Raw genomic sequence first — 10,831 nt, 5'->3', positions numbered from 1 at the left:
TTCCTTGATCCAGCGGATGTTGGCAATTTGATCTCAGGTTGCTCTGTCTTTTCTAAAACCAGATTGAACATCTGGAAGTTAACAGTTCATGTATTTTTGAAACCTGGCTTGGAGAATTTTGAGTATTACTTTACTAGCATGTGAGATGAGTGCAATCAGGCAGTAGTTTGAGCATTCATTGGCATTGCCTTTCTTTGGATTGGAATGAAAACTGACCTTTTCCAGTCCTGTGGCCTCTGCTGAGTTTTCCAAATTTGCTGGCATATTGAGTGCAGCACTTTCACAGCATCATCTTTCAGGATTTGAAACAGCTCAACTGGAATTCCATCACCTCCACTAGCTTTGTTCCTAGTGATGCTTTCTAAGGCTCACTTGACTTCACATTCGAGGATGTCTGGCTCTAGGTGAGTGATCACACCATCGTGATTATTTTGGTCGTGAAGCTCTTTTTTGTACAGTTCTTCTGTGTATTCTTTCCACCTTTTCTTAATATCTTTTGCTTCTGTTTAGTCCATTCCATTTCTATCCTTTGCATGAAATGTTCCCTTGGTATCTCTAATTTTCTTGAAGAGATCGCTAGTCTTTCCCATTCTGTTGTAGTTCTTTGCATTGATCGCTGAGGAAGTCTTTCTTATCTCCCCTTGCTATTCTTTGGAACTTTGCATTCAGATGCTTATATCTTTCCTTTTCTCCTTTGCTTTTCACTTCTCTTTTTTTTCACAGCTATTTGTAAGACCTCCCCCAGACAGCCATTTTGCTGTTTTTGCCTTTCCTTTCCATGGGGATGGTCTTGCTCCCTGTCTCCTGTACAATGTCACGAACCTCATTCCATAGTTCATCAGGCACTCTATCAGATCGAGGCCCTTAAATCTATTCCTCACTTCCACTGTATAATCATAAGCGATTTGATTTAGGTCATACCTGAATTATCTAGTGGTTTTCCCCGCTTTCTTCAATTTAAGTCTGAATTTGGCAATAAGAAGTTCATGATCTAAGCCACAGTCAGCTCCCAGTCTTGTTTTTGCTGACTGTATAGAGCTTCTCCATCTTTGGCTCCAATGAATAGAATCAATCTGATTTCAGTGTTGACCATCTGGTGATGTCCATGTGTAGTCTTCTCTTGTGTTGTTGGAAGAGAGTGTTTGCTATGACCAGTGCATTCTCTTGGCAAAACTCTATTAGCCTTTGCCTTGTTTCATTCTGTATTCCAAGGCCAAATTTGCCTGTTACATCAGGTGTTTCTTGCCTTTCTACTTTTGCATTCCAGTCCCCTATAATGAAAAGGACATCTTTTTTGGGTGTTAGTTCTAGAAGGTCTTGTAGGTCTTCATAGAACTGTTCAACTTCAGCTTCTTCAGCATTACTGGTTGGGGCATAGACTTGGATTACCGTGATATTGAATGACTTGCCTTGGAAATGAACAGAGATCATTCTGTTGTTTTTGAGATTGCATCCAAGAACTGCATTTCAGACTCTTTTGTTGACCATGATGGTTACTCCATTTCTTCTAAGGGAATCCTGCCCACAGCAGTAGATATAATAGTCATCTGAGTTAAATTCACCCATTCCAGTCCATTTTAGTTCATTGATTCCTAGAATGTCGATGTTCACTCTTGCCATCTCCTGTTTGACCACTTTGAATTTGCCTTGATTCATGGACCTGACATTCCAGGTTCCTATGCAATATTGCTCTTTACAGCATCAGACCTTGCTTCTATCACCAGTCACATCCACAACTGGGTATTGTTTTTTCTTTGGCTCCATCCCTCATTCTTTCTGGAGTTATTACTCCACTGATCTCCAGTAGCATATTGGGCACCTACTGACCTGGGGAGTTCCTCTTTCAGTGTCCTATCATTTTGCCTTTTCATACTGTTCATGGGGTTCTCAAGGCAAGAATACTGAAGTGGCTTGCCATTCCCTTCTCCAGTGGACAACATTCTATCAGACCTCTCCACCATGACCCTCCTGTCTTGGGTGGCCCCACATGGCATGGCTTAGTTTTACCAAGTTAGACAAGGCTGTGGTCCGTGTGATTAGATTGACTAGTTTTCTGTGATTATGGTTTCAGTGTGTCTGCGTTCTGATGCCCTCTTGCAACACCTACCGTCTTACTTGGGTTTCTCATACCTTGGATGTGGGGTATCTCTTCAAGGCTGCTCCAGCAAAGTGCAGCCACTGCTCCTTACCTTGAAGGAGGGGTATCTCCTCACCACCACCCCAAAACCTTGAACGTGGAGTAGCTCCTCTCTGCCTTCCTGCACCAGAGCAGCCTCTGCTCCTTTCACGTTGGGTAGCTCTTCCCGGCCGCCATCCCTGGCCTCGGGTAGGCGGTAGCTCCTCGTGGCCGCTCCTACACCATCGCAGCCTGGCACTCTGGGCCACCACCCTTAGTTCTCCATAAGAACATCTTAGGGTGGTTCCAGTGGTAAACATCTCATTGTCATAGACCCACTTTAGGTAATAACTGAAGTAATGACAAAGGAATGGGTTATCTGGTCCTGTCTGGGCATTAGGAGTATTTTAATAATAATAATAAGTGGGGTGGAGTGATGTTGCCTACAACAGGGCAGGGTCCTGGTTTTAGGAGTTAGTAAGTGGCTTAAAATCAAATTGATAAGAGGCAACAAACCAGATGTTCCATAAAAGTGGAGTGGAGATTTGATCCAGGAATATGTTTATAACTTTAGGAGAAGGGTGGTAAGGTTTTGGGCCCAAATGGCCTACTGGGCTAACTCTCACTGTGGCAAACATTATCCCTAGAAGCCCAACTGCCCTTGAAGGGATGCCACCAACAGATGGACTTCTAGCAGGCGTTGTGTGCCTGTCACCCACCCTAGCAGGTTCACTGAGAGATGCTGTTGTTGCACATGTCGCAGGAAACATGGAAGATGAAGACCTGAATATCTAGAGGGATTGGGTTATACAGTATTTGCCTCCCAAGGGCCAGCTATTTTCTGGTTGTCCATCCAGAAGATTGTAGAGGCAACATTGTGGGCCTGGAAAGGGCTCAGGAAAAGAGCATGAAACAGGAGGGAAGAGGGCAGGGCACAACTTTTGAAAGAACAGTAGCAGTAGTGTAGTGAAGTTGCTCAGTCGTGTCCGACTCTTTGCAACCCCATGGACTGTAGCCCACCAGGCTCCTTGGTCCATGGGATTCTCCAGGCATGAATACTGAAGTGGGCTGCCATTTCCTTCTCCAGGGGATCTTCCCGACCCAGGGATCAAACCCAGGTCTCCCGCGTTGTAGGCAGACACTTTACCGTTTGAGCTACCAAGGAAGCCCTTTGAAGGAATGACATAGCCCAAAAACATAACGTAAACTGATAAAATCAACTGGGTCCAATCTGACAGACAAGTCAATTTCAACTAAACCTTGAATCTCAGTCTGCAAGCTAAATGACACATCCAGAGGTGTCAGAACAGTTCCAAGGCACTGTCAAAAGACCAAGGAGTGGGTGGTTCCCCAATTGTTGGAAAGATCCTCCAACTCATTAGCATATAAAAATACCCAGCTAGTGAAAACTAACCACACCATCTTCCATGACCCATACCACATTCCATTGCCACCGCACTCCGCTCTGTAATGGCCCACACTTGGATTATGCCTCTCTCCAAATCCGAACAAATCCACTTGTTACCTATCACTGTGTCTCACTGAATTTTTACAATGAGACATCAAGAGCCTGAGCTTCATTAGGCCCTGAAGCCAGACACCATGGGTTTTGGCTGGGCTCAAGTCCTGGGAGAGAGGAGCTGAAGGACAGGAGGAAAAGGTAGTGGGAAAACATGACTCGGAATCCCCTTCATAACCTGCCAGAAAATCTGCTAAATACCTGACCTGTACTTACAGTTTTCTTTGGCCTGATCTTTGGTACAAAGAAGATTAAGGACAGAAGAACTTCAACCCTCTTGGGCAAGAGCTACTAAGTAGCGGCTGCCAGATCCCTCAGTTGTACCCATTGCCACTCACCTGCTCACAGGTGGTTCGAGGAAACAAGAAACAAGAGATTGTAAAGGAATTAAGATTTTGTTAGTCATATGTCCTTCCAGCCATAGGAGTGAGCAGTTCCTACCCTAGCTGGAGGCCTTCTGGAATCTGAGACTGAGCTGCGTGAGTTTTTGCGGAGTTTGTGCTTGCTGTCCTGGTTTCCAGCACACTAGGCTTTTTGTCACTTCCACTGTGCTGGATTTTCTTCACATTCGGCTTCCACCACGGGAGCTTTTGCCGCGTTGCTCTTCTGCTGTGCTTGGCCTTTGCCTCGTGGGGGCCAAGCCAAGGTTGTTTCAGCCAGGTTAAATCTGAGAAATGGCACCATATATGTCAGGGGAGTTTTTAATTTCCCCAGTTCTGTCTCGCTGCAGCAAAAATTTGAAGCGACAGACTGATTGGTATTACAGCTCAGTTTTATTTGGCAAGCAAAGGAAAATACATCCGCAAGGGATGGGGGCTGGCTGACCCCAAAGCAAAGAGAAGAGAAGCCCACAGTTCGGTTTTGGCTCCTCTTCTTACATGTTTTTTTTTCCCCTTCCTCCTGAGCCTGCCCTATGTAAATTAGGCTAGCCAGGAGGGCTGTTTGCTTCACCTGAGGTTCTCACTCTGGTCCTGGGACCTTCCTTTGTTCTATTTTCATGGGCTTTTCCCTCCTTTGTCTTTTAGCTGCTACCATTCTGGACTCCTTTTTCCTATTCTAACTATCTAACAGAAGTATACAAAAGATCCCTTTTGTAATAACATTTAATATCCTAAACATTAACATATTAAGCAAAGATTAAATTTGTCAGTAACTCTAAAGGTGAGATATGATTTTTAAAATTACTAAATAAACAAAAAACAAAAAACAAACAAAAAAAACCCTGCCTCCTCAAAACAAGCTCTATAATCATCAAATAAGAGATGAGTTTCCTCAACAAAACCTAATGTTAAGTTACAGTGCTATTTCAAATGAAAGAGAGGAAAATGAATTAAAACAAATAGGAAACTTGGTGAAATTGTTGGAAAGGATTAGTTGGAGGGTGGGTAAGTGTCTTTTCCAACTAGTTTTGTTTTTCCAGCTAGTTCTGCTCTAGAAAACTTTTAAAGAATTTAAGATTATGGAGGTAAGGATCATTTTAAGAGCTGTGACTGGTAACTCTCTCCCACATTCTAAATTTTCATTTTTCTGTTTTTCTTTCATGAACAAATTTCTTATCATGTAATATAGAAGTATAGAGTTAAGACAAAGGTGATAAAAATCATTCTATAAGTTTTATCTTAAAAGGGTACATACAAGGGTATCACAACATATGTGATGCTTCAAATGCCTCTAGTCACCTGAATTTTCTGGCACCAGAATTGTATTTTACATGGTTCACATGACATATAAAATGATAACTGCTGAAAAAAACCCCATGTGGATAATAGAAACCTAGTAGATTATATAGCTAGAGTTTAACTTTACCACATAAACACCTAAAGGACAATAGAGGTTCCAGGGCTCCATTCCAGGATACAGACCACAGGAGATGGGGATATGTTAGATGGGGAAGTTGTGGGGCTCCATTCCAGGATACAGACCACAGGAGATGGGGATATGTTAGATGGGGAAGTTGTGTTGTTTTATCAACTCATTTAGTAATTGTGAAGCAGTGTCTGTGTTTGAAAATTACTGACCTGGCACACCAACTGCTTTGTTTTACAGCCATAGAATAAAAAAATAGGTGATTAAGTAATTCACTTAGGGTTACCTAGCCAGGATGTGAGCTCAAGATTTCCATTCAACTATCAACTTTGTGCTGTTTTCCAAATTCATCAGTCCAATGGAAGAGCAAGTATTCATAGACCGTTTATTCTGGGTTTTATTGTTCCAATCTTTCATGAGTAATATTTGATAAAAATTTTCTTAAACCAGAACATATTGAGAGATTTTCAGACTTGAATCTTTTGAAATTAGGTTAAATTTTAGGGTATCTGCCTAAGTTCACATTTTTTTAATAAAATATTTTTTATTGGAGAATATTTGCTTTACAATGTGATATTGGTTTCTGCCATTTCAAGGGAGAAATAGACCCCCAGCCAAAAAAAAAAAAAAAGAAAAAAGAAAAATTAAGAGGTATTGATCCAAATCCTTATCTCTGATTTGCTTTCCAAGATGATGTTACAGCATTAACCCCAAAAGGCTTGTAGGATAATATTTATCTTCCTCAAATATGTTGGCTACTGAAATTAAATTGTGTTGCCACAATTTAGTCACTTTTTCCTTGCTCTCTTATTTGGATATAACATTCACAAAATGTAAAGCATACTGAATATTCCTTTTATGATTTTTATCCTCCACACTTATAAGTATTTATTATAAGGAAATAAGTAGATAAGACACATGAGAACATCATTTACTTTGTTTCAGCATGCCTAGTATTTGGAAGGAGCTGGACATGACTGAGTGACTGAGCTGAGTATTTGGAAAGTAATTGCATTCTCTGGTCACAGAATGAGATTCTACAGTAAAAAAGAAAGGCTTTTCATTAGATGTATTTATCCAGCATTGTATTTTATATGAAAGTAGTAGTAATATATATTCAGAAAGAATGCAACAAAGACACACACTGCTTTTGTAATGGGAATTTTTGGAGTAACATATACAAAATTAAATGTCCTGTAAGAACAGATTTTTCTATCCCTTGAGGTTAGAAGAGCAATATGTTTCTTTGAGCAGCTGATGGAGGACTGATCATCAAAATGGAATTACTTCTTTGTGAAAGAATGTCAGCTTACCTTTATGTTAAAAATACCTTTAGAATATATCTGTGGGAAAAGAAAGGCTGTTTCAGTAAGTGATGTCTCTATTGTACTTCTCAACCTAAGCCAAAATATTCTCTCAGATTGCTTCTCTAGTTACAGTACCTCAAATTTAAAAAGATACAAAAATATCACAAAATATCTTCCCTCCCCTCAATCCACCCTATACCTTGGTCCTTCCTGTAAACCAAGTTAACTAAGTATCACTGATACCAAGTAGTTCACATTATATTAAAATCCTAGCTTTTGTATTGTCCTAATAACTCTGCTGGAGACTCAGGCCAGTTGAAAATATATATTAAAATACATATTATACTTGTAACTGTTTAGATGTTATATCATAATAATTTAATGAGATGAAATAGCAACTAATAGAACAGAAGATACAACTAAATTCACTGCTACATCTTCAAAATGTAATTTGATATACTGATTTAGTCACTGATGAATATTTAGGGAATGAAGATCCTTCATAATTGGTTTTCTAATGTACTTGTGGCACATAAGAGACTGTACTACATTTCATCTTAGAATAAATCAGGTTTTTCACTAAGTTTCATGTATATGAGGCTTTGTGCTGTGCTGTGCATGTCAAAAAACATTTTATGTTCATTTCCATCATGATCAGGAACAGTTGAACAAACTGTGGTCATTTGACCCAAGATAAACATATGAAGTCCAGAGACTGTTCTGGTGATATCACCCTTGCTATTCGGCATTCAACTGGTGATTTTTTCCTAATTTTCAATCATCCAACATTTTCTACTGTTATTTAGCTTGCTTCCCCTTCACCCAGACATGTGTGGAGCTGATATATGAACATGTTAACGCACTCATTTTTTTTAGAGTTAGTGTAGTGGCTCAGCCAAGCATTAAACTCCTCTCTAATTATGACATAAAATTGTCTTTCCTGAAAGTTAATTAAAGGAAAGGGCCTCTAAATGACTCTCAAGTTTTCTGAAATGCAGAATAATTCTGAAAGCAACTCTGATGTCTTTTTTTCCTGGGGTTCTCTGGTGGTAATGATGGTAGGAGTGTACTTAAACAGAAAAGAGAGTCTTTTTGTTCGTCTGTAATGGTAATCTTGAACAAGGAACTAGACTGCTTTATCTTCTGCAGGTTTATTGCACAAAGGGTTTGGGATGAGGCGGGCATATCTGGGACATGAAAACAGTTCGGAGGAACTTATTTTGTGACGCCAAGTATAAAATAATTAAATAACTAAGCATATAACCTTAACATGTTCTTTTAGTTTACAATGTGACAGTAATAATCTTCTGGGAAATAAATATTCAAGGAAGTTGAGAAATATAGGCCCTTAAAAATAATGTGTAATTTTAGTAGGATGATGAGCATATAGTTACATGTCTAGGAAATATTCTTTTTAGTTATAAATGTTCAGCAAAGACATACAATTTCAAGACCTGTTTGAGTGGTAAAAGGCAATGAACTTGGCAAACTAAAGTGAAGGAAGAATTTTAGGTATGGCAGAGTAACTTGATGTAAACCAAGTCTCTGAGAAAAATTAGGGAATTTACTTTTGTTTCTGTCTAATCAGGAGAATGGAGAGTGTCAGAGGCAGCCAAGTCTTACAAGGTCCAGGAACACGGTGAGCAGGGTGTGGAGGAAACAACACCGAGGTGAGCGTTACATTGCCTTGGAGGACTCTTACCTAAGGCTAACAGGACAGCCTGAAAGTAGACAGAAATCTATGCTGAGATTTTAGGCTTCTTAGGGTTTATAGAAACAAATGTTTTGTTCAGGTCCGAGATGGCAGGGCTTGAGGGGACGAAAGTTCAAAGAAAAGAGAAGATGAAAGTATGGCATTGTCATTTTTTCCCTCTCAAGCCATTACTAAATTTTATTTGATGGAGGGTTGAGGTCTAAGAAGTAGAGTCAGAAGTAGCAGGTAAAGATCTGGGCAGCTGTACACTGTTTGGTAATTTCACAGGATGGAGGAAAAAACACTGGAGGAGGATCTCCAGTGATTATCACTGAATTCCTCTTAGGATCACAGAAAGGTTAAACCCTAGGAACATGGATGATGAGAATTAGATCAATTTTCACAAAAATGGGAATCTCAGTTCTAAACAAACAAAATCTCACACTACAAAAAAATTATTTGCCTCATATTTAAGGTGCCTGAGAGAAAACAGAAAGATATTCTGTTTGGAAGATAATATGAAAAAAAAAATCAAATTATCTCTATAATTTTTCATAAGCTATGATCAAACTTATTAGGCATGCCAGCAAATAGAATTAAAAGACAGGAACTAAGAAAATAAACAATATAAGCAGATTCAAAGATGAATCAGAGTTGGATTCACTTTTTGTACTATGAGCTTTAATGAAGAATAAAATGCTTAACAAATTATTGATAAGATGAAGAATCTCACCATATAATTTAAATTTATAAATAATAACTGAATGGAAATCATAGAATTAAAAATATAATTGACATTAAGAATGCAACAGATGTGTTTAACTGCAGATTAGACTATTGAAGAGATGACTAGCGATCTAGAAGAGAGATTGTTAGAAAATATACAGACTGAAGTACAAAGAGAAAAAATGTCTCTAATATAGAAAAGAAATCCAAGACATGACATACAGTAAAATGATTTAATATCTGTAACTGTAGTTTCAGAATAAGAAGAGAGAGAAGGTTATACAGATAATACCTGAGGATTTTTCACAACCGATTAAAGGGCATCAATCCACACAATTCAGAACTTCAGCAAATACCAAGCAGGATTGTGGTGGAGTGGAAAGAAAAACAAACAACAACAACAACAAAAAAATGCTAGGTGTAATGGATTAAAATTCATTTTTAAAAATGCATAAAGAAAATTTGTAAAAGTCAGATAAAGACATACTATAGTAAAAGTAGAAAACATTTCATAAAAAGCATGCAGAAGAGAATGCAATGATATCTTTCAAATGCTGAAAGAAAATATGTATGAACCAGCAATTTTTATCCAGGAAAAATATTCCTCAAAATAAAGATGAAATAAAAATGTTTCCAGACAAAAACTGAAAGGACTCATCAACAACAAATGCATGAATGTACACATTAAGAGGAGTTCACTAGATAGAAGAAGAATGATTCCAAAGAGAAGCATAGAAAAGAAAGAATGGAGAGCAATGTAACAGATAAATCTGTGGGTAAATTTAAATGAATATGACTCAAGAAATGACAATAATAACCCCGTTGGGGTCAAAATAGATATGGAATTGAAAATATGACAATTAAAGCATAAATGGTAAGGCAATAGTTTTAAATGAAATAGCTTTTAAATCTTTACATTTTAGAGGAAATACTGCATATTAATAACTAATAATGATTATGAGTAAATTTAATGGGCTATTGCTTCCAGTAATAACAAAACATATAACAAAAGCAGAAGTATAATGTGTGAAATGGAATTGAAAATGAAACATTATTGCAGACTTTGTTTTTCAACATAACTTACTGAGAATTTCACTATTCCTAAATATGGATGTTCTAGATCAGCACTGTTCAATAGAAATGTAACATGAGCCTATGATCATATTAAACAGGTAAAAATAAACATGAAAATAAGCATAACGTAATATTTTAACAAATATATCTTAATATTCTTTCAACATATAAAATATTTTTAATCAGATATTTTATACTCTTTTTGTCAAGTTAAGTCTTCAAAATCTGGTGTGCATTCAGACTTGCAGCTCATTTCATATTGAAATAGCCACATTTCACATGCTTAATACTCATGCATGGTTACTTGCTACCATCATGGGCAATAGTCTGTGGTCTAAAATGTAGCAGGAATAAACTTGGATGAATTTATATGAATTAGATCTACTGACCAGTAAGTCATCTAATGATATATTAAACTTTATATTTTATTACTTAAATAACTTTCTGCTTAAAATCTAATTCCCCCGCAATTAATATTATCTCAGTTCCTGAAATATAATGCTAATTGGCAGTATGGATACTGACGTAAAAAGGAATTCTGGAATACAATAATATCAAATTGTTCACACCCAGCTCCTCCCCCCAAATCA

The sequence above is a fragment of the Ovis aries genome, chromosome 6 (genome assembly GCF_016772045.2).
Source record: "Ovis aries strain OAR_USU_Benz2616 breed Rambouillet chromosome 6, ARS-UI_Ramb_v3.0, whole genome shotgun sequence".
NCBI classification, from domain to species: domain Eukaryota; kingdom Metazoa; phylum Chordata; class Mammalia; order Artiodactyla; family Bovidae; genus Ovis; species Ovis aries.
Note: the sequence above shows the minus strand (reverse complement) of the source record.